This window comes from Lactuca saligna, chromosome 9 (assembly GCF_052625555.1).
Source record: "Lactuca saligna cultivar CGN05327 chromosome 9, ASM5262555v1, whole genome shotgun sequence".
Classification (NCBI taxonomy): domain Eukaryota; kingdom Viridiplantae; phylum Streptophyta; class Magnoliopsida; order Asterales; family Asteraceae; genus Lactuca; species Lactuca saligna.
The window spans coordinates 142,342,560-142,363,555 of NC_136425.1; the positions used below are offsets into that span (position 1 = coordinate 142,342,560).

A 20,996-nucleotide genomic window follows, 5' to 3' on the forward strand; every position below is an offset into this window, starting at 1 on the left:
ACTTTTCTACCTGAATGGAAGCCTCTTGCAGTGTAGATTCCGGATCTACCTCTTCTCTTTGCACACCACAACCTCTTTCTTCTTCTTCTATGCTCCAAATCTTCTTCACAAAGCCAAAATCACTCTCAAGAACAAAATGGGGGCTAGGGTTTCGCTCTTCAGCTCTCTGGAAGTGTTAGGGACAAAGGAGGCCGAGTTAGTGTGCTTAAATAGGGTGTTAATACTTGGGTTAGGGTTTTTGCCCAAACAGGGCCTACTCGTCGAGTCTGGGAACCGACTCGCCGAGTCCAAGGCTCAGACCTCGTGTCTCATCCCGCTCCTACTCGGCGAGTCGGTCCTTCAACTCGCTGAGTCCAAGGCAAAAATGCATGAATTATGAATTTTAATTACAAGAAATACGTATCGGGAACCAGGTGCTACATGTAGGGCCACCCACACTATTTGCGATTTGGGTGGAAATCATTTGCTGAGGATTAGAAGCAGCCATTGAAGTTGATATATCTTCAAGCTAAAGTGGTATATAGAAGAGCTTTTATCCTTATCACAGAAATGGTTGAAATACCAGGGTAAATTCAAACCAACTATAATATGATCTTATGGCTTCAAAGGACAACCACTCAAGCTCAGATACCAATTGAGAGAACAAGAATGATCTGATGCGCAGGGACAAGGTTTGAGAATTCAAACCTTGAGTGAGTGCTTAAGATCAATGTCTGCTTACTAATATATGTTCAAGTCAAGCCTAGAAAGACCAGTCAAGTCTTAGATAATGTTTTCAACAAATGATCAAGTCATTAAATGAAGAATTAGAATAAATGATCAAAGTAAAGCTAATAAATGAAGAACAAGAAGAATTTTTTGAAAGAAGTTTAAAATAACTTAGTAAAAGCCAAAAGTTGAGTGAATGATCTATACTTGATTTCTGCACTGAAAGCTCCTATAAATAAGAGAGGAGGTTACATCAAATTAACTCGAGAATTTACATTGGACTGGACACTAGAAATGTTTCTGAGATTCTAATTGTCTAATATTACGAAAAAACTAGGTCCTATGAAAGGTTACATCAATACAAAGACAAAGTTCATAAATGCATAAAGACAAAACACGGTGATTCCGGATCAGCACCCATTCCGGACATGAGAGTCATTCCGAAATGTCTTCACTTCAGTTTCTCTTCTTCTTTTCTTTTGGTTCGGACAGATTCCGGATCACTCTCCATATTTAACTCTGGACCATCATTCATTTCGGAATATCTCCACTTCGGAATTTGAGCTTAGGATTACTAAGGGTTCACTTTCAAGTTCCAACAGAAACATCTCTCCCTTTCTTTGAGATTTTAATAGCACCGCCTTTGTTTTCTTCTCAATTATTTCCGATCCTTCATCGTCAAAAGAAACCTTCAGTCCTGTACCTACAACAATTGAGAAACTCTTACTAGGTTGTGTTGCAGGCCTTCTACATAAGCTACCTTTCGTATAGAGAATTCTCCATTCGTGATCATCCCATATCCTTTGATCTCTCTTGTGGCGTTATTTCCAAACTCGACTTTGCCACCATCCTTCAATGTTCGGAATTCCTTAAGCTCTTCCCTCCTCCCTCTCATGTGACATGAACAACCACTATCGATGTACCATTCTGAGTCGTATTGTTCTTCACGAATATCCTATAAAATTCAGAGAGATTTAGGAACCCAAAGTTGCTTGGGTCTTAATGTTATTGATTTATCTACTAAATAAGATCTCTTTATTAACATAGAATTCTCTCCTTTCATTATTTTGAAAACATTAATCCTTTCATCATTGGTATTTCTTTTAAAAGGAATTTTTGTTTGTTTTGAAGTGATTTGTTGCTTGACAACCTTTTTAGCAATTTTCTTTTCCTCCTTTTTCAACTGAGCTTTGGAATCCTTGGAAGAAATTTTGGGTTTTGAAACTAGTTTTCCTTTGCCTTTAAAATCTTTTGGTGCATTGGTAGTTTTTGAAAAATTGGATTTAGGAGAAAATTTTGGTTTAGCCTTTTCAAATGGTTTCGAAACTTGAGGTTTTGCATAATTTTCTGGTTTCGCAACAGGTTTTGTAACTGGACGTTTCGCCACGTGTTTCGGAACAGAATTTTGTTTTGAACTCTGAACAGGAGTAGATTTTACATTTGGAATCGGAGATCATACTGAATGAACTGAATTATAATTAGAATTATGAATTTTCCAAAATTGTTTCCTAGCTAGTTGATTTTTCTTATATCAACTGTTCATTTGCTTTTTCTTAGCTATCATATCTTCAGCAGAAAAATGAACATTAGCTACAATTTTCCTTTCGGATCTTAGGACAAGACGGTTTGTAAGAGGTTTCACATGGGACGTCTTTTGTGCCAATAGGACTTGCCTGATTGCTACAGGGATTGGCGGAATTGATGGGATTTGAGACATATCTAACTTTCGTCTTCCAAGAGGTCAGTTCGGAAAGACCTCTTGTCTTATCTGCATTGTCTATAGGACCATCCCAGAAAAATTCGAGACAACCATTAGCATTATCTTCATTAATGATGGTTGTAAGTTCTGGAGTTTCTTTTGTGTCCAGTCTAGTTGTTATGACCACTTGGTTCGGAACTGTTTTGAATTTCGGAAAATGGTAGCATTTTCTTTTAAAACACCTAAACCTTTGTTTTAACAGTCCAAACATATTCAATAGAGTTTTTAGAAATTAACTTTTTCTTTACTTCAGATTCATTTTGAACAAAAGTCGAACAATCAATCTCATCCTATATGGAAATTTCACTCATGTCGCTCTCATCAAATTCAGAAACATTGTTAGCATCAAACGTGTTTTCTGAATTTAATTTTTTGCACGAGTCAAATTTTTACACAGTATCAGATTTTATTTTCTCTTTATCTTTTTCATCCAAAACTTGTTTTAACATGTTCTTATGGTCCTTGGATTGTATGTAGGCTTCAATTTTCTCAAGTCCAACTCGGTATGCGTCTGAAACCTCTTCGGAAGAGACTATGGACTCGCATTTATAGCAATCTGCATCGATTTCAACATCTTTCAATTCAAGAAAGGGTAAAATCATTTTTGTATATCTTTTTTACTAAACACAATCGAGGTGCAGTTGGGTAATCTTAAAATATAATCATTACACAATCAAACAAAAAATATTTTGTTGTTTCAAAAGCTCTAAATTGTCTCGTTTCAAATAAATCACATCATCCCTAGTCCTAGTATACTCTAACTCTAGCTTCTCTATCCATATTCGTCTCTCTTCACTTTTACTTGTTATCTGAAACGACCCAAAAATACGACCCAAAAATTTTTGTTTGTAATATAATCAAAACTGTCATCAGAGTATCATATAATAAAACCATGCGTGACGTATTCCAAAACATGATAAAATACTGTGCGGAAAGCTGTATCATACTACATCAAATCAAACAACTAAATCAATCCCAGGCTAAAGCTGAGGCGGTAGTGTGTGCGATGCCGTCATCCCGAGCTCTTCCCTTTGCTTGCGGAAGTACCTGAAACCAAAACTGAAACTGTAAGCACGAAGCTTAGTGAGCTCCCCCAAACTACCACATACCATACAATAACATATAAACACATATTGGGCCTTGCCCACTGCATCGGGCCGAAGCCCGGAAACTGCATCGGACCGAAGTCCGGAACTGACTGCGACCTTGTCCCCTGCATCGGACCGAAGTCCAGAATTACTGCATCGGACCGAAGTCCGGAACTGACTGCATCGGACCGAAGTCCGGAACTGACTGGGACCTTGTCCCCTGCATCGGACCGAAGTCCGGAACTAACTGCATCGGACCGAAGTCCGGAACTGACTGGGACCTTGTCCCCTGCATCGGACCGAAGTCCGGAACTAACTGCATCGGACCGAAGTCCGAAACTGTCTGACTGAACATGGCATGGCATAACACATCAACTAGAATAACACATATACGACATGCTACATCGGGCCGTGGCCCGGAACACATAATACTTAACACATAAAACATAGCACACAACCCTGTTCGAACCACGAAGGCATCGAACATACTAACTGCTGCATCGGACCTAAATCCGGAAACTACTGCTAACTGAACGGGCCGGCATTGTGGCCTTAGACCCGTTCCTACTGGAAGGAAACTCACCTCGTAAGCTGGCTGCTGAGTGTGTGGCTCGGAAAGCTAACGGCGGCTGCTCCTGAATCTCCTCGGCTACAAGTCCATAAACACACTCAATCAAATACTAAACACTGCGCTTGGGGTAAAATGACTCTTTTACCCTTGGTCAAAGTCAACTCTCTTTTGGGCTGACTTGCCGAGTTGGCCACCCAACTCGTCGAGTCCTACTCTCACTTTTCACTTCTGCTCACTGCTACTCGTCGAGTCTGGCATCGACTCGACGAGTACCCACTTGATCCAAGAACTCAGACAATCTTCATCTGACTCGCCGAGTCATATGAACAGACTCGACGAGTGGTTCTTGATCCCCAAGAAGATTGCCTTGGACTCGCCGAGTTGATGAACAAACTCGTCGAGTCCCTCCATCACTGAGTCCACTCTCAACTCGCTGAGTCCACTCTCTAACTCACCTCGTACACTCGACACTGATAAAAACTGAAGGACTCGTGACTCGCGACCCGACTCGTCGAGTCGTTCTTCCGACTCGCCGAGTCGCCGCCATGCAACTGATTTCTACTTGATTTTGTTTGAATCCAATGCATACAATCGATAGATCTGAGTCCAATAAGCTGTTTTACCACGTAAAGTTTCCAACTTTACGTGCACAACCTCATGAATAAGGGAAACAAGGCTAAAAGATGCATAAAATGAGTAGATCCATGGCTAATATGCAATGTAACTCCAAAAAGACAGTGGATCTGGGCTCTACAACACCCCAACATTCAGATCCAAGGGTATTTCGACTTATTAAGACATTCATGCAAACATAAGGCTTGGGACAAACATCAAATAGCTCTTAGAAGAGCTCTAATGGAAGTTTAAAGCATATAACAAGAAGGCGACACCGAAAATACCTCAATAAACTCATATTTGCCCTTGGATCTTTGCACTACAACTCGTTTCCTTTCTTCTTTCTTCTTCTCCTTCTTCACACCTTCACAAAATGGCACCAAATCACTTATAAGCTCTCAAGGGAGGATTAGGGTTCTCTCACTGAGTTCTCTGGGTGAAAGTGGCGAGAATGAGGCTATAATGTGGTTTAAATAGTGGGCAAACCCGGGGATTTAGGGTTTCACCCAGACGGACGGACTCGCCGAGTCCGGGATATGGACTCGCCGAGTCCCCGGCTCCCGCGTGCACAAAATACGCGACTCAACTCGGCGAGTCAGGCTAGAACTCGCCGAGTCCCTCTTGAAAACTTAGACAATTAACAATTAATTAACATACCGGGAACGGGTCGTTACAAATCTCCCCCACTTGTCTCAGACTTCGTCCTCGAAGTCTGCTTCGGCTGGATCTGCGAATAACTCCAGGTAGTGCGCTCTCATCTCCTCCTCAGCCTCCCACGTCCATTCAGATCCCTTCCGGTGCTGCCACTGCACCTTCACTAGCTGTATGACCTTGTTCCTCAAGGTCTTGATCTTCCGATCCAGAATCGCGACCGGTCTCTCAATATAATTCAGGCTGCTATCAACCTGAATATCCTCTAGGGGAACGACTGCTGACTCATCCACCAAACACTTTCTCAACTGCGACACGTGGAAGGTGTTGTGTATCTGACTAAGCTCCTCAGGGAGATCTAACCGATAAGCAACCCGACCCACCCGGGCCAAAACCCTGAAGGGACCAATAAATCTGGGGCCCAATTTGCCCCTCTTCCGGAACCTGATGACCCCTTTCCAAGGTGAGACCTTCAGAAGAACCATATCTCCCACCTGGAACTCCAAGTCTGAACGCCTCCTGTCGGCGTAGCTCTTCTGTCGACTCTGCGCAGTCTGCAGCCTACTACGGACCTGCTGGATCAACTCCGTCGTCTTGAGCACCACTTCGGTGCTCCTTATGACTCGCTGACCGACCTCACCCCAACAAATCGGGGTCCTGCACTTCCTGCCATATAACATCTCAAAAGGAGGTCGATCAATGCTCGCATGATAACTGTTGTTATACGAGAATTCCGCTAATGGAAGATACGTATCCCAACTGCCCCCAAAGTCTAGAACACATGCCCTAAGCATGTCCTCGAGAGTCTGAATCGTCCTCTCGCTCTGCCCGTCAGTCTGAGGATGGAAAGTGGTACTAAAATGAACACGAGTACCCATCTCGTCGTGGAACCGCTTCCAGAATCTGGAGGTGAAACGGACATCTCGGTCTGACACCACCGATACCGGCACTCCATGACGTGCCACTATCTCCCGCACATAGATGTCGGCTAACTTTTCCGCCGATATACTCTCCTGGATCGGGATAAAATGGGCACTCTTCGTCAACCGATCCACCACTACCCATATCGAATCCACTCCACGTGCGGTCCTGGGAAGTTTGGTGACAAAATCCATGGTGATATCCTCCCATTTCCACACGGGAATGTCTAACGGCTGCATCTTGCCGTGAGGTCTCTGGTGCTCCGCCTTGACCTTCCGACAGGTCAAACATCTCTCCACATACCAAGCGACATCTCGCTTCATGCAGGGCCACCAATAATCCGATCGAAGATCTCGATACATCTTCGTTGCCCCTGGGTGGATAGAAAACTGAGACTTATGAGCCTCGTCCATCAATACTTGCCGTACTCCACCCCAGTACGGTACCCATATCCTACCATGAAGTGTCAACAAACCACGACTGTCGTAATCAAATGAAGCTACTCGGCCCACTATCCTTTCACACTTCTGCCTCTCCTCCTTGAGACCCTCCATCTGAGCCTCCTTGATCCGCTCCAACAAGGGAGTGATCACTGTCATCCTCATACACAGATCTCTGATAGGGGCCGTCGACACCTTGCGGCTCAGGGCGTCGGCCACCACATTGGCCTTCCCTGGATGATAAAGGATCTCACAGTCATAGTCCTTCAGCACGTCTAACCATCTCCTCTGTCTCATGTTCAAACTCGGCTGATCCATAAGATATCGCAAACTCTTGTGATCCGTGTAAATAGTACAGCGGACCCCATAAAGGTAATGTCTCCAAATCTTGAGGGCGAACACAACTGCCCCCAGTTCCAAATCGTGGGTAGGATAATTAGCCTCGTGAGGCTTCAACTGTCTCGAGGAATAAGCTACCACATGGCCTCGCTGCATCAATACTGCTCCCATACCTGTGATCGAAGCATCACAGTAGACTACGAAATCCTCTACGCCCTCTGGCAAAGTAAGGATCGGAGCCTCGCACAATCTTTGCCTGAGAGTCTCGAACGCCGCCTGCTGCTCAGGCCCCCAACGAAAAACCACCGACTTCTTGGTTAGTCGGGTGAGCGGCACCACTATCTTGGAGAAGTCCTGGATAAATCTCCGATAATACCCTGCCAATCCTAGGAAGCTCCGAATCTCATATGGAGACCTCGGGACCTCCCACTGCATCACGGCCTCAATCTTGGCCGGATCTACCAGAATACCCTTCTGGTTGACGAGATGGCCAAGAAACTGCACCTCACGCAACCAGAACTCACACTTGGAGAACTTTACGAAAAGTCTCTCCCTCCTCAAAGTCTCCAACACCTCCCGTAGGTGCTCCTCGTGCTGCCCCTGTGTCTTGGAATATACCAAGATGTCATCTATGAATACTATCACCGACCGATCCAGCATCGGTCTGCACACGCGGTTCATGAGATCCATGAACGCGGCTGGGGCATTGGTGAGCCCAAAAGGCATCACCACGAACTCATAATGACCATACCGGGTCCTGAAAGCAGTCTTCTGTACATCCTCATCTCTAACCCTCATCTGATGATAACCGGAGCGTAGATCGATCTTGGAGAACCAAGACGCTCCCTGAAGCTGATCAAACAAGTCATCTATCCTCGGAAGTGGGTAACGGTTCTTCACCGTTACTTTATTCAACTCCCGATAATCAATGCACATACGATGCGACCCATCCTTCTTCCTCACAAATAAGATCGGCGCTCCCCAAGGCGAACTGCTCGGCCGAATGAAACCCTTGTCTAACAGCTCCTGAAGCTGCGTAGACAACTCCTGCATCTCAGGGGGAGCTAGCCGATATGGTGCTTTGGCTATCGGAGCCGCACCAGGAACTAGATCGATCCTGAACTCAACCTGTCTCTCTGGAGGTATCCCCGGCAAATCCTCGGGAAACACATCCGGGTAGTCACGAACAACAGGAACATCATCAATCGCCATCTTGCCCTTCTCCCGGGCATCCAAGACATAGGCTACAAAACCGGCGCAACCCTGCTGGACATAGCGCCTCGCCCTCGCGGCGGAACAAAAGATCGGTCCTCGTTGGGGCCTCTCGCCCTGAATCACTATCTCTCCCCCACTGGGAGTGCGAACCCTCACTAGCTGTAGCTCACAATCAATCACCGCCCCATTGGGGCTCAGCCAATCCATGCCCACAATAACTTTATTCCCACGTAGGGGAATAGGAACCAGGTCCACTGGAAACTGCTCATCAAATATCTGAAGGGAACACCCTCTAAGTACTCTGCCGACCCTCACGGTCCTATCATCTGCTATCTCAACCTCTAGTGAGCAATCCAGCTCCTCGGGAGCTCTGCTAAGTCTCTTGCTAAGCGCAAGCGATACAAATGATCGGGTAGCCCCCGAATCGAACAATACCAAAGCGGGGATGCCGTTCACCGAGAACGACCCTAAATAAAACATATCATCAAGTAATATTCAAGCAATATAATAACAAAAGATGAAGGAAAGATTCATACCCGTCACCACATCAGGAGTCACTCGCGCCTCCTCTGCTGTCATCTGAAATGCCCTGCTCTTCGCCACCGGCGCATCAGCTCGGCCCTGCCGGCCATCCGTAATCCTCAGGGTGGCAGGGGCAGGTGCAACCACCTTCCCTACTGCAGCTAAACTGGGACACTGGGACCTTTTGTGTCCCCTCTGATTGCACTGAAAGCAAATCAGATCTGATGCTGAAACCGCAGTAGCAGGGGCCGTACAATCCCTGCTCATATGCCCAACCCGACCGCACTTGTAGCAGCCGGAACTCCCTGCCTTGCACGCCCCCTCGTGCATCCTCCGACACTTGCCACACCGACCGTGGCTCTGCTGACTCCTGGACCTGTGATCTGAAACCTTGGGCTTTTTGCCCGCACTACCTGAACCCGAAACCGCCTCCGGTTTCCTCTTCCTCTCCATCTCGAGATCAATGTTCCTCTCCCTGGCTCTAGCAATCATGTCGTCCAGCGTTTTACAACTAGACCGGCTCACAAACATGCGGATATCACTCCGCAACATCTCATGATAACGGGCCTTCTTCATCTCCTCATCGGCTGCATACTGAGGAACAAGAAGAGCCCTCTCCCTGAACTTGGCGGTGATCTCCGCCACTGTCTCGGTAGTCTGGGTAAGATCCTGGAACTCCCTGGCTAGCTGCTGCACCTCAATGACCGGTGCAAACTCCACCCTGAACCTGGTAGAGAAATCAGTCCAGGTCATAGCATCCAACGCCGCATCATCCCCGATGGCGTGTCCAACCTCCTCCCACCAATCCCGTGCCCTGTCCTTCAGAAGACAGGACGCCAATCTGACCTTGTCCCTTTTGGGACATCTGCTGGTACGGAATGCGTTGGCCACATCCGCCAACCACCTGGTACTCGCTATGGGGTCCCACGACCCATGATAGTCTGGAGCTCTGCACGCCCTGAACTCCCTAAATGTAAGAGTGCGCGACCCCATCACGGCCGCCATCTCAGCCCGAAAAGTACTCAATCGCTCATCCATCAGCTCTAAAATACCCTCCTTGATCGAACCGAAGATCACAGGAGTCTGCTCTAGTATGATGCGGGTAACCTCGGAAGAAAGGAACTCCGTAGTCTGCTCATCCATCTGCCCGGCCTCCGGGCCTGATCCCGATCCTGATCCCCCTCCTACATCTGAACTGCCGGCTGCTGGCCTCGGATGCAAAACTACCATTCTGAAACATATCATAACAACATCAGAACACTGAAATATTTCAAGGGATCATGATACGACTACTAGCTTCCTGGTCTTGTCTTGGCCTTCCTTAATTCGAGTACGGATCCTTTGCTTTCAGTAGTATGGGCCCCTACTACCCTCCACATCTATCCGTACTTTCCTATAGAACCGCCTTGACTCCACCAAGTCACTTCTACTACTGCCATTCTCTGATACTCTCATCCTATGCTTGCCCTAGGGAAACTTCAAGCTCGACACAACTGGTCCTCAGCTGCTGAAGGTTTCCTCATAACGCCAATTAGCCATTACCTAAACACCATCACATGGGATGAGGATCAGATAATCCTTCGAGTAAAAGACCCGTCCCTATAACGGTTGGACTCAAACAAGAGCTGCGCAGTAGGGCCAGTTCCAGTACTCTGAGATTATTCAATCCTAGTCACATGTGGTGTGACGTGTTCACCTAATGGCTAACTCCCATCACTCGGAACCCCACTAAGCACAAAGCAAGCAGCATCCGGACACGGAAAACAGACTCAAGCAAACTATTCTCATAACACGATTCTGCACTAGCATAAGATGCTAAGCTCGTACTATCAGGCATAACCTAACCAGGCTATCCTACTGCTGTCTACTCAATTCTAGCATGCAATACTCATAAAGCTGTAACACATAAACAGGCACATAAGGCATTCTCCTAGATCCTTAGCCCTATACTAGCATGCTGTTCTACTGAAACTGAAACTGGACAATAATTTGTATGGGTAATTTGGGAGTACTTACTTGAGCTCGGCTGACCGCATGCACACACCTCTATCTTGTTAAAACAATTCTTTCTTTCTAAGTATTTTCAAAATTCTGTTTGTAAAACATTTTTATTTATTAAAATCTTTTATTTCCCTTAGTTTGAGTTCAGATACACCCGAAAGTGTATCCGAATCCCTCAAACCAGGGCTCTGATACCAACTTGAAACGACCCAAAAAATTTTGTTTTTAATATAATCAAAACTGTCATCAGAGTATCATATAATAAAACCATGCGTGACGTATTCCAAAACATGATAAAATACTGTGCGGAAAGCTGTATCATACTACATCAAATCAAACAACTAAATCAATCCCAGGCTAAAGCTGAGGCGGTAGTGTGTGCGATGCCGTCATCCCGAGCTCTTCCCTTTTCTTGCGGAAGTACCTGAAACCAAAACTGAAACTGTAAGCACGAAGCTTAGTGAGCTCCCCCAAACTACCACATACCATACAATAACATATAAACACATATTGGGCCTTGCCCACTGCATCGGGCCGAAGCTCGGAAACTGCATCGGATCGAAGTCCGGAACTGACTGGGACCTTGTCCCCTGCATCGGACCGAAGTCCAGAATTACTGCATCGGACCGAAGTCCGGAACTGACTGCATCGGACTGAAGTCCGGAACTGACTGGGACCTTGTCCCCTGCATCGGACCGAAGTCCGGAACTAACTGCATCGGACCGAAGTCCGGAACTGACTGGGACCTTGTCCCCTGCATCGGACCGAAGTCCGGAACTAACTGCATCGGACCGAAGTCCGGAACTGTCTGACTGAACATGGCATGGCATAACACATCAACTAGCATAACACATATACGACATGCTACATCGGGCCGTGGCCCGGAACACATAATACTTAACACATAAAACATAGCACACAACCCTGTTCGAACCACGAAGGCATCGAACATACTAATTGTTGCATCGGACCTAAATCCGGAAACTACTGCTAACTGAACGGGTCGGCATTGTGGCCTTAGACCCGTTCCTACTGGAAGGAAACTCACCTCGTAAGCTGGCTGCTGAGTGTGTGGCTCGGAAAGCTAACGGCGGCTGCTCCTGAATCTCCTCAGCTACAAGTCCATAAACACACTCAATCAAATACTAAACACTGCGCTTGGGGTAAAATGACTCTTTTACCCTTGGTCAAAGTCAACTCTCTTTTGGGCTGACTCGCCGAGTTGGCCACCCAACTCGTCGAGTCCTACTCTCACTTTTCACTTCTGCTCACTGCTACTCGTCGAGTCTGGCATCGACTCGACGAGTACCCACTTGATCCAAGAACTCAGATAATCTTCATCTGACTCGCCGAGGCGTATGAACAGACTCGACGAGTGGTTCTTGATCCCCAAGAAGATTGCCTTGGACTCGCCGAGTTGATGAACAAACTCGTCGAGTCCCTCCATCACTGAGTCCACTCTCAACTCGCTGAGTCCACTCTCTAACTCACCTCGTACACTCGACACTGATAAAAACTGAAGGACTCGTGACTCGCGACCCGACTCGTCGAGTCGTTCTTCCGACTCGCCGAGTCGCCGCCATGCAACTGATTTCTACTTGATTTTGTTTGAATCCAATGCATACAATCGATAGATCTGAGTCCAATAAGCTGTTTTACCACGTAAAGTTTCCAACTTTACGTGCACAACCTCATGAATAAGGGAAACAAGGCTAAAAGATGCATAAAATGAGTAGATCCATGGCTAATATGCAATGTAACTCCAAAAAGACAGTGGATCTGGGCTCTACAACACCCCAACATTCAGATCCAAGGGTATTTCGACTTATTAAGACATTCATGCAAACATAAGGCTTGGGACAAACATCAAATAGCTCTTAGAAGAGCTCTAATGGAAGTTTAAAGCATATAACAAGAAGGGGACTCCGAAAATACCTCAATAAACTCAGATTTGCCCTTGGATCTTTGCACTACAACTCGTTTCCTTGCTTCTTTCTTCTTCTCCTTCTTCACACCTTCACAAAATGGCACCAAATCACTTATAAGCTCTCAAAGGAGGATTAGGGTTCTCTCACTGAGTTCTCTGGGTGAAAGTGGCGAGAATGAGGCTATAATGTGGTTTAAATAGTGGGCAAACTCGGGGATTTAGGGTTTCACCCAGACGGGCGGACTCGCCGAGTCCGGGATATGGACTCGCCGAGTCCCCGGCTCCCGCGTGCACAAAATACGCGACCCAACTCGGCGAGTCAGGCTAGAACTCGCTGAGTCCCTCTTGAAAACTTAGACAATTAACAATTAATTAACATACCGGGAACGGGTCGTTACATTATCCTGCTGATTTGATCAGTTAGGTTTGAATTGTTTAGATGAGTTCTCTTTAAACTATCACTAATACTAGAGAAAGTATAATTCAAATCATCTAGTTTAAATTTATAGCGTGTAGAAGGAATATTAAGAGATTGAAGAATAAAGTGTACATCGTTGATGACATTTTCACACTCCTTCACCTATTCTGAAACCGCCCTCGTTGTGAAACAACTTTCAGTAGGACGACCTGCATCAGTTGTGAATTCCTTCTGCTCCGAGACTTCGATCTGCACCATCAGACATTTCCCAACATACTCCTGCACATCAGCCTTTACAGCAAAGTATTCACCATGCGTCGGCTTTCGGACTTCTACATCTTCTGAATCAGTTGACCATACCTCAACTCTTTCAAACTCATCCATATCCTCCTGGACAATTAAAGCAGGTTTCACATTCTCTACATTCTTTCTCTTCCTTAACTCTTCTATCTACTGAAGATAGTAAGCTTTATTCTTTTCTTCTTCCTTCTTCTCCCTCATCTTTCTCAACATACATTCCTTGGTAAAATGGTTATTGCCATGACATTAGTTGCAATCGTAACCAGAATCATCATGCAACTTTTTCTCTTGATTTTCCTCATCCTTTTGAGAGCCTTTGTAGCTCTCATCCCTAGGCTTCTTAGAATTGAAGTTTTATGACATGTTTCTGCACTTGAATCAACTAAAGTTCTTTTTAATGTACTTTCAGGGATAGGAAACTATTATTGCATATTCTTCCTTGGTGGGTTTGGATCATGACTCTTCTTCTGAAAGCTTTTTCCCTTCACAACCAGGGCCAATGAACCCATACTGGAGACGAGTTTTGCATCTTTCGTCACTTCATCTTCACGAGATCTCAGAATCCCTACCAGCATCGCTAAGGAATAGCTCTTAAATTATTCATGAGCTTTCACAATTGATACCATAGCTTTCTATTCAGGCCTCAAACCATTCATGAAAGTAACTTTCTACTCAATCCATTCATGCTTAAGATTGTGTTTAAGCATCCTACTAAACCGATTGAAGGTTTGATCTAGTTTCACTTCTAGGTTTTGAACGGAAGCACTAAGCTCCGAAATAAGTAATGTTTGAACATAATGTTGAAGAACTGCATCGCTTGAATAAAGGTCTTTCAACCTGTCCCATATTTCCTTCCCAGTTTCACATGAACTTACCAAACGAAACGTGTCTGGAGGCAAGGCAAACCTGATTATCCTCATAACCTTTATGTTCCTCAGCAACTTTTCCTTTTCGTCTTGTGCAACGTCCTTAACAGTAAGAAGTTTGTTTGTATTCAGCTCGAGTCTTAATGGTTTTTCTTGTACCAGAATGCAAGTCTAAACTATCACTGCCTCCCATATTAGGGTTCCATTATCCTCAAGACCAAGGACGTAGTCTTCAAAGTGTAGCGCCCACACTTCATAGTCTTGTGGGAATAGGATTGGGATCCTGGTTGTCAAGCCAATGCAGCTAGAAATATTGAAAGATAGAGTCTGTGGACCTTCTGGATTTATCTTTGACAATATTATCGAAACTGTAATGAATCAGATGTGTGAAATACTAATCAAGATTTGGATAAAAATGAAGACCCGGATCTAACATCTACAATCGATGAAAATGATAGAGACGGCTAGAGCAGATCTGACAACTACTCAAAACCCTAGTAAGCTCGACAGAATATATGCGTATGTATTACACAATCTCCTGTTCTGATACCAATTATAGAAACAATGAAATAATGATCGATAGATTGAAAACAGTTTAAAGGAATCAAACAATAAGAACAAAGATTGAATACGATTGAAAGGGTGTTGAATGCTTTATTTTCAATATCTTAGAAGAGTTCGAATAGAACTTCTCTGTAAGATACGTATGGCAACTAAAACATTAACCCTAAAACGATACATGCATGATTTATTTATAGTTTAACCCTAACACCATAAGGGCAGATGGACATGCCCAATCCGTTAATAATAAAGACTAGATACATACATAACAAAATTGACACAACCCACTAAATATCCCAACAAACATTGATGACAAATTGGGGTGACGACAATGGCGCGTGTAGTTTTATGTTTTATTTTATGTTGCGTAGATGTTTTGTGTAACAAATAACTTTGACATTATACTTTGTATTAGTTTTTTTTTTTCATAATTCTGTTGTTTTCTGCATTTTTTAATTGTTTATGCTTTTACCGTGTTCTTCGTATGCTAGAAAAATAATATTTAAAAAAATAAATTAATAGTATTGATAACTTTGTTAGTGGCAACAATTAGCAATAGAGACGAGACCAATAGGGGCGATGTATGGATGAAACCATTACGGGCTAAGAAATTCAATAGGGCAACACCGACATATTAATGGTGTCATCGGAATATATGTGACAAAGTATTAGGGGGAAGCATATTAGCAGGGAGATGTCACCACTAAGGGGCGACAATTTAGTGGCACATCCGTTGCCCCATGTTTTCAAAAATTATATATAAGAATTTGGATACTTTATTAAACATACAACTTTATATATCATGAGGGTGGAAAAGGTATACTGATGCTACATTTCCCTTTAAGCTGTTTTATGCTAGCTGATTTGTATGTATGCCTTTAGCTTCCACACACGCTATTCCCTGTCGCAATCATTCTTCTTCTTCATCTTTTTCAGGTGTTTTACTTCCACTGCCCCATGGAATCACAGTTACGGTGGATCTAAGTTTGAAGGAAGCTAATTAGGTTTATCAAATCAGAGCAACAGGTTATAGACCTAAGAACCAGCATAAGATTAATTCAACGAAGTTTCTTTAGATGTTGGGTTCATCTTCTTGTTCACCTCATCATCGTCATCATCAAGAACAACATCAGGAAGAAGTTCATTTACAAGCAGATCTATCCCGACAGCAACCACCAGAAATGGTCGAACATTTACGGCAGCACCACAACCACGAGATCCAACAAGTCCACCATCAAGAAGTTGAGATGATGAGCAGGTTGAGTAGTTACAACCCACCATCAGTCTACTTGCGTCATCTTCTCTTAAGCTGTGCACACTCCATTTCCCGCTCTGACTACACCGCCGCCCACCGTATTACCACCATCCTCTCCTCCAATTCTTCACCTTACGGCGATTCATCTGAAAGATTAATCCACTCTTTTACTAAAGCCCTCTCCTTACGCCTTCTTTTCCACCTTCAACCACTACCGAGTACACCTAGTAGCATTCGCTCTAGTTACTCCTCTAATTACCTTGATCAAAATGATGATGCTATTCTTCAGTCGTCATATTTGTCGCTGAATCAAATAACACCCTTTATTAGATTTAGTCAGCTCACTGCTAATCAAGCAATCTTGGATGCTATCGATCAAAACCATTGTCTTCAACAACAACATCCTCATGACATTCATATACTCGATTTTGACATCATGCACGGTGTCCAATGGCCGCCTTTAATGCAAGCCATCGTAGACCGCCACCAGCCACCAACCCTCCGCATCACAGCCACAGGTACTAACCTTGATATCCTCCATAGAACCGGAAACCGTCTCTCCAAATTCGCCCAGTCACTCGGCCTTAGATTTCGATTCTTTCCCCTCCTACTGCCTCAAACAAACGTCAACCACTCCGTCGACGATGTAATCGACCACCTATCCGCGGTTCACCTCCTCCCAAACGAAATCCTAGCCGTCAACTGCGTCCTCTACCTCCACCGTTTCCTAATAGACCGAGAGAAACTCTGCTTGTTATTAAGAAAGATAAAAGCCATGAACCCTAAAGTGGTTACTTTAGCGGAAAAAGAAGCAAACCACAACCATCCAATATTTATATCAAGATTCGAGGAGGCTTTGAACTATTATTCCGCCATCTATGACTCACTGGAGGCAACACTGCCTCCTAACAGCCGGGAAAGGATGGAGGTGGAGCAGGTATGGTTTGGCAGAGAGATTACCGATATAGTGGCGACGGAGGGAGAGAAAAGAAGAGAGAGACACGAGAGATTCCTATCATGGGAGACGATAATGAGGATCGCTGGATTCCGGAACATTGCGTTAAGCCCATTTGCTCTTTCACAAGCCAAGCTGCTTTTGCGACTTCATTACCCTTCTGAAGGTTACAATCTTCAGGTTGTAAATGATTCTTTCTTCTTGGGTTGGCAAAAGCAACCCCTTTTCTCTGTTTCATCTTGGCATTAATTAAGTAATACATCTTCATCATATATAATCTAAACCCAATAAATATCTATATTTGCATAATTTGTTCTACACGTGTATAGATGAGGCAACCCTAACCAAGTAACTATACAACCCTAGTTACCTCACAGCAGCATGTCTGCATGAAATAGAAATATATATGAATGTTTCACTTATTTTCATGTGTGTATGCATATATTCTATTGTAAGTTTATGTCTTGCTATACACACACGTACACGACCTGCGGTTTATAGCATATAAAATGGGGAGATTCAGTAAACCTAATCCACTGCTGAACCTTTTTCACAAGGCAACAAATCGGTTATAAAAATGCAAATTAATTGTTTATTAGTATTTAATAGGGATAAATATAATAACTTTTGTAGTTAAGATGGCCTCCTGTAACTTTTTTAATTAATCTTAAGGCAACCGGTATGGTCGAGCAATCCCGACGTGAAGGCTGAGTGACGTACGAGATACCGGTATGCTCTATTTTTTTTATTAAAAGCTACTAACAAGAATGTACACACATTATAGCCATATGGGTACCTAAGTCTACATTATTATATAGGGAAATTAAGAAATTTAAAAAGACATCCTTTTGATAAAAATAATCTACATTATTATATAGGGAAATTAAGAAATTTAAAAAGACATCCTTTTGATAAAAATAATCAATTTTATATGTTTTGTGTGCATTTTTTAGTGAAGTATGAGATACCGGAGAAGTATTCTGGAAAAAAAAATTGTTTTTAAAATACTAAATCATTTGTTAAAAATTGTTTTTAAAATACTAAATCATTTCTTCTGTGTTTAGTTGTTTGTGTATTTATGGTTTTATATGGTTTTTGAATAATAAACTTATGGTTTTATATGGTTTTTGAAAAATAAACTGTACGTTTTAATCAATACAATAATTTTCAAATGGACCCTACTTTTTCTTCGTTTCACATACAATTTCCGCGATTTGATTGCGATATGACATTGCTCTGGTTTTGGTTGAACTCTCTATTCACAACAAAAAACGTACCCTTTATCGACGACAAAAATCGTCGCAATTGATGCCACGTGTCCCCGTTATTACCTTTAGCGGCAACATGTCGTCGCTAAAGGGTCATCGATATACCTCGTAGCTAATACTCATTTGTTGTCGCAAATGGTGTCGTCTATAAATCTCATCATCGCTAAATGGTTATTATCGTCGCTATTGACATCGTCTCTATTACCTATAGCTACTCTTCCCAGAATCAGGTGTCGTCGCAATTGGTCAATGTCATCCCTAAAGATGTCGCTGGTAATGGTTTTTTTTAAAACAATTTATTTATTATATTAGTTTGTATATGTATTATAAAATGCAACTTTAATAAAAATACATACCACATTACATCAAACATCAAATATACCACATTACATAAAACATCAAATATACCACATTACTTAAACTATCTAATAAATCACAAATAAACATCTAATATATTATTCATAAACTATCTAATAAATCCAAAATAACATCATCCATAACATAAAACAAGAAGTATTATGTGTTTGCATCTTCTTCATCGTTGTTTTCCTCGTCGTTGACTTGGTTATTAAACGAACGGATGACATCTCCAATGCCCGTCACAAACGCCGGGTTTTGAACAAAAGCATTCACATCAACATACCACAATTAAATCACAAGCACATTAAGTCATTAACAATTTAACAAATTATCAAATCATCAAACCACCAAATGAATTTAGTCGGTAACAAATTAAAAAATATTAAACCACCAAATCAATTAAGTCGGTAACAATTTAAAAAAACAATTTGACAAACTACCAAACTACCAAAAATTACTATAAATGCATCAAGTTCTTAACAATATAGCAAAGCTACCAAATTCTTTAAAAATTAAAGAAGTACATGTGTTGGTTGCGGTGCTTGTGACTGTGACTGCTATTGGGATTGAGCACTTTTACCCACTGTTGAAGAAGGTTTAGGCTCAATGCCTCTCACATGCCCCCTTTGAGTACCCAACACCTTCTCAAATATTGCGATCCAATCAATGGTGTCTGGATCACCATCGGAGTCGTCTATGTGATGAGTTTGTAGAGCAACCTCAGCAGCTAATGCATTCTATATTTCACAAAGATTGTTAATATACGTTACAAATAACACACCAAAAAAACAAACAATCTACTTCATTTTTAAGTAATAATAACTTACATATTCGTCTTCAACCAAAGGATCAAAAACTTCTCCTTTTTTATTCACATGCCCGCGATGAAATGCTTCAAGTTTATTCAAATTCAGTTTAAGATTAAAAAATATGTTATACTTTAATAAACATTAAAAATATATTATAACTGAATAAGCATTACTGTAACTTACGTTCTTGAAACAAGCATTACCGTAGCTTCACATCCCTCCATGATTTTTAACTACTTGCTTCTTTCGGCATTCTTTGTTTCCAGCGGATCGTTCTTGATGCTTTTATGTTAAGAAGTGGTCAATAGCAACATTCCAACACTGCAGATCCATACCCGCAGGGGCTTGAGCCCTTGCTGCCTCCACATTCCCTTCAAAACCAGTCAAAAGAGTTTTTGCAACATTTTTGCGGCCTCTATATTGCGCACATATCTGATTGTTAAGTGACACCCAATAAACTGTAGCCATAAGATCATTTATAATCGCTCCAAAATCAAACCATGTATATAAAAAAATAGAGAAATTAAAAATAAATCAAAATTAAACATATTAATATATAACTTTATAAATACTTTACCGAAAGATATTGGAACATGCCAACCCTTTCGGCTTCAGAAACGTCAGTCCATGTGTCCTTATCGAAACCGATGTCACGCCACATATAGCTCCCAACCTCCCAAATGAAACATTTGTATACTTCCCCAATCGACATGTGAGTATTTATGTCAAATACTATCTTCAGAGGCCGTCTGCCATTAGCTGCAAATAACTTGTACATTTTTTTGGTTACTGCCATGCCTCTTCGTTTTGGAGGCACCGCTGCATAAAAAAAATATTAGTCAAAATAATTTTTTATATACATACAATATGAAATACAATGAATTAGAATAAATCTTAATTACAATCGATTTAGTGATCACCAAAACCTCCACCGAACGGATGTGGTGGCTCGTCACCATCGTCACCTCCATAGCCCATCACAGCAGCCATGAGATGGAGTAATGCAATCCAAAAAAATGACTTCCTGAAAAATTATAACACTATATATATATATATATATATATATATATATATATATATATATATATATATATATATATATATATATATATATATATATATATAATATGATATGATTACAACTAATACAAACCTTATTTTACTACTTAAATGTGAAGATTTTTTAATCATTTTCTCCCTCGGATACTTCAGTGTATAGGGACACATCACTATCATAATCGGAATCATCCTCATCATAATTAGTCTCGCAATCAGATACATTATTGATGATACCCGTTGGTGGACCAACTTCTATATTGTTGGGCTGTTAAAGTGTTGTGTCAAATGTTTTGTAGTCTCATTTATTCCTGTTTGGGCCTGTCCATCCGTGATTATTGCTTTCTAGGGTTAGACTATAAATATTGTGTGTATGTAACATTAGGGTTAA

The 20,996-nt window shown here is 42.4% G+C and overlaps 1 pseudogene across 1 annotated transcript; it reads left to right on the forward strand.

Annotated features, from left to right (window-relative positions):
• Positions 1-15,618: 15,618 nt before the first annotated feature.
• LOC145013912 (scarecrow-like protein 18 pseudogene) lies at positions 15,619-17,507 on the forward strand (annotated as a pseudogene). The gene is made up of 2 exons (XR_013665313.1): positions 15,619-15,719; positions 15,839-17,507. The product of XR_013665313.1 is annotated as a scarecrow-like protein 18 pseudogene (transcript).
• The last annotated feature ends 3,489 nt before the right edge of the window (positions 17,508-20,996 follow it).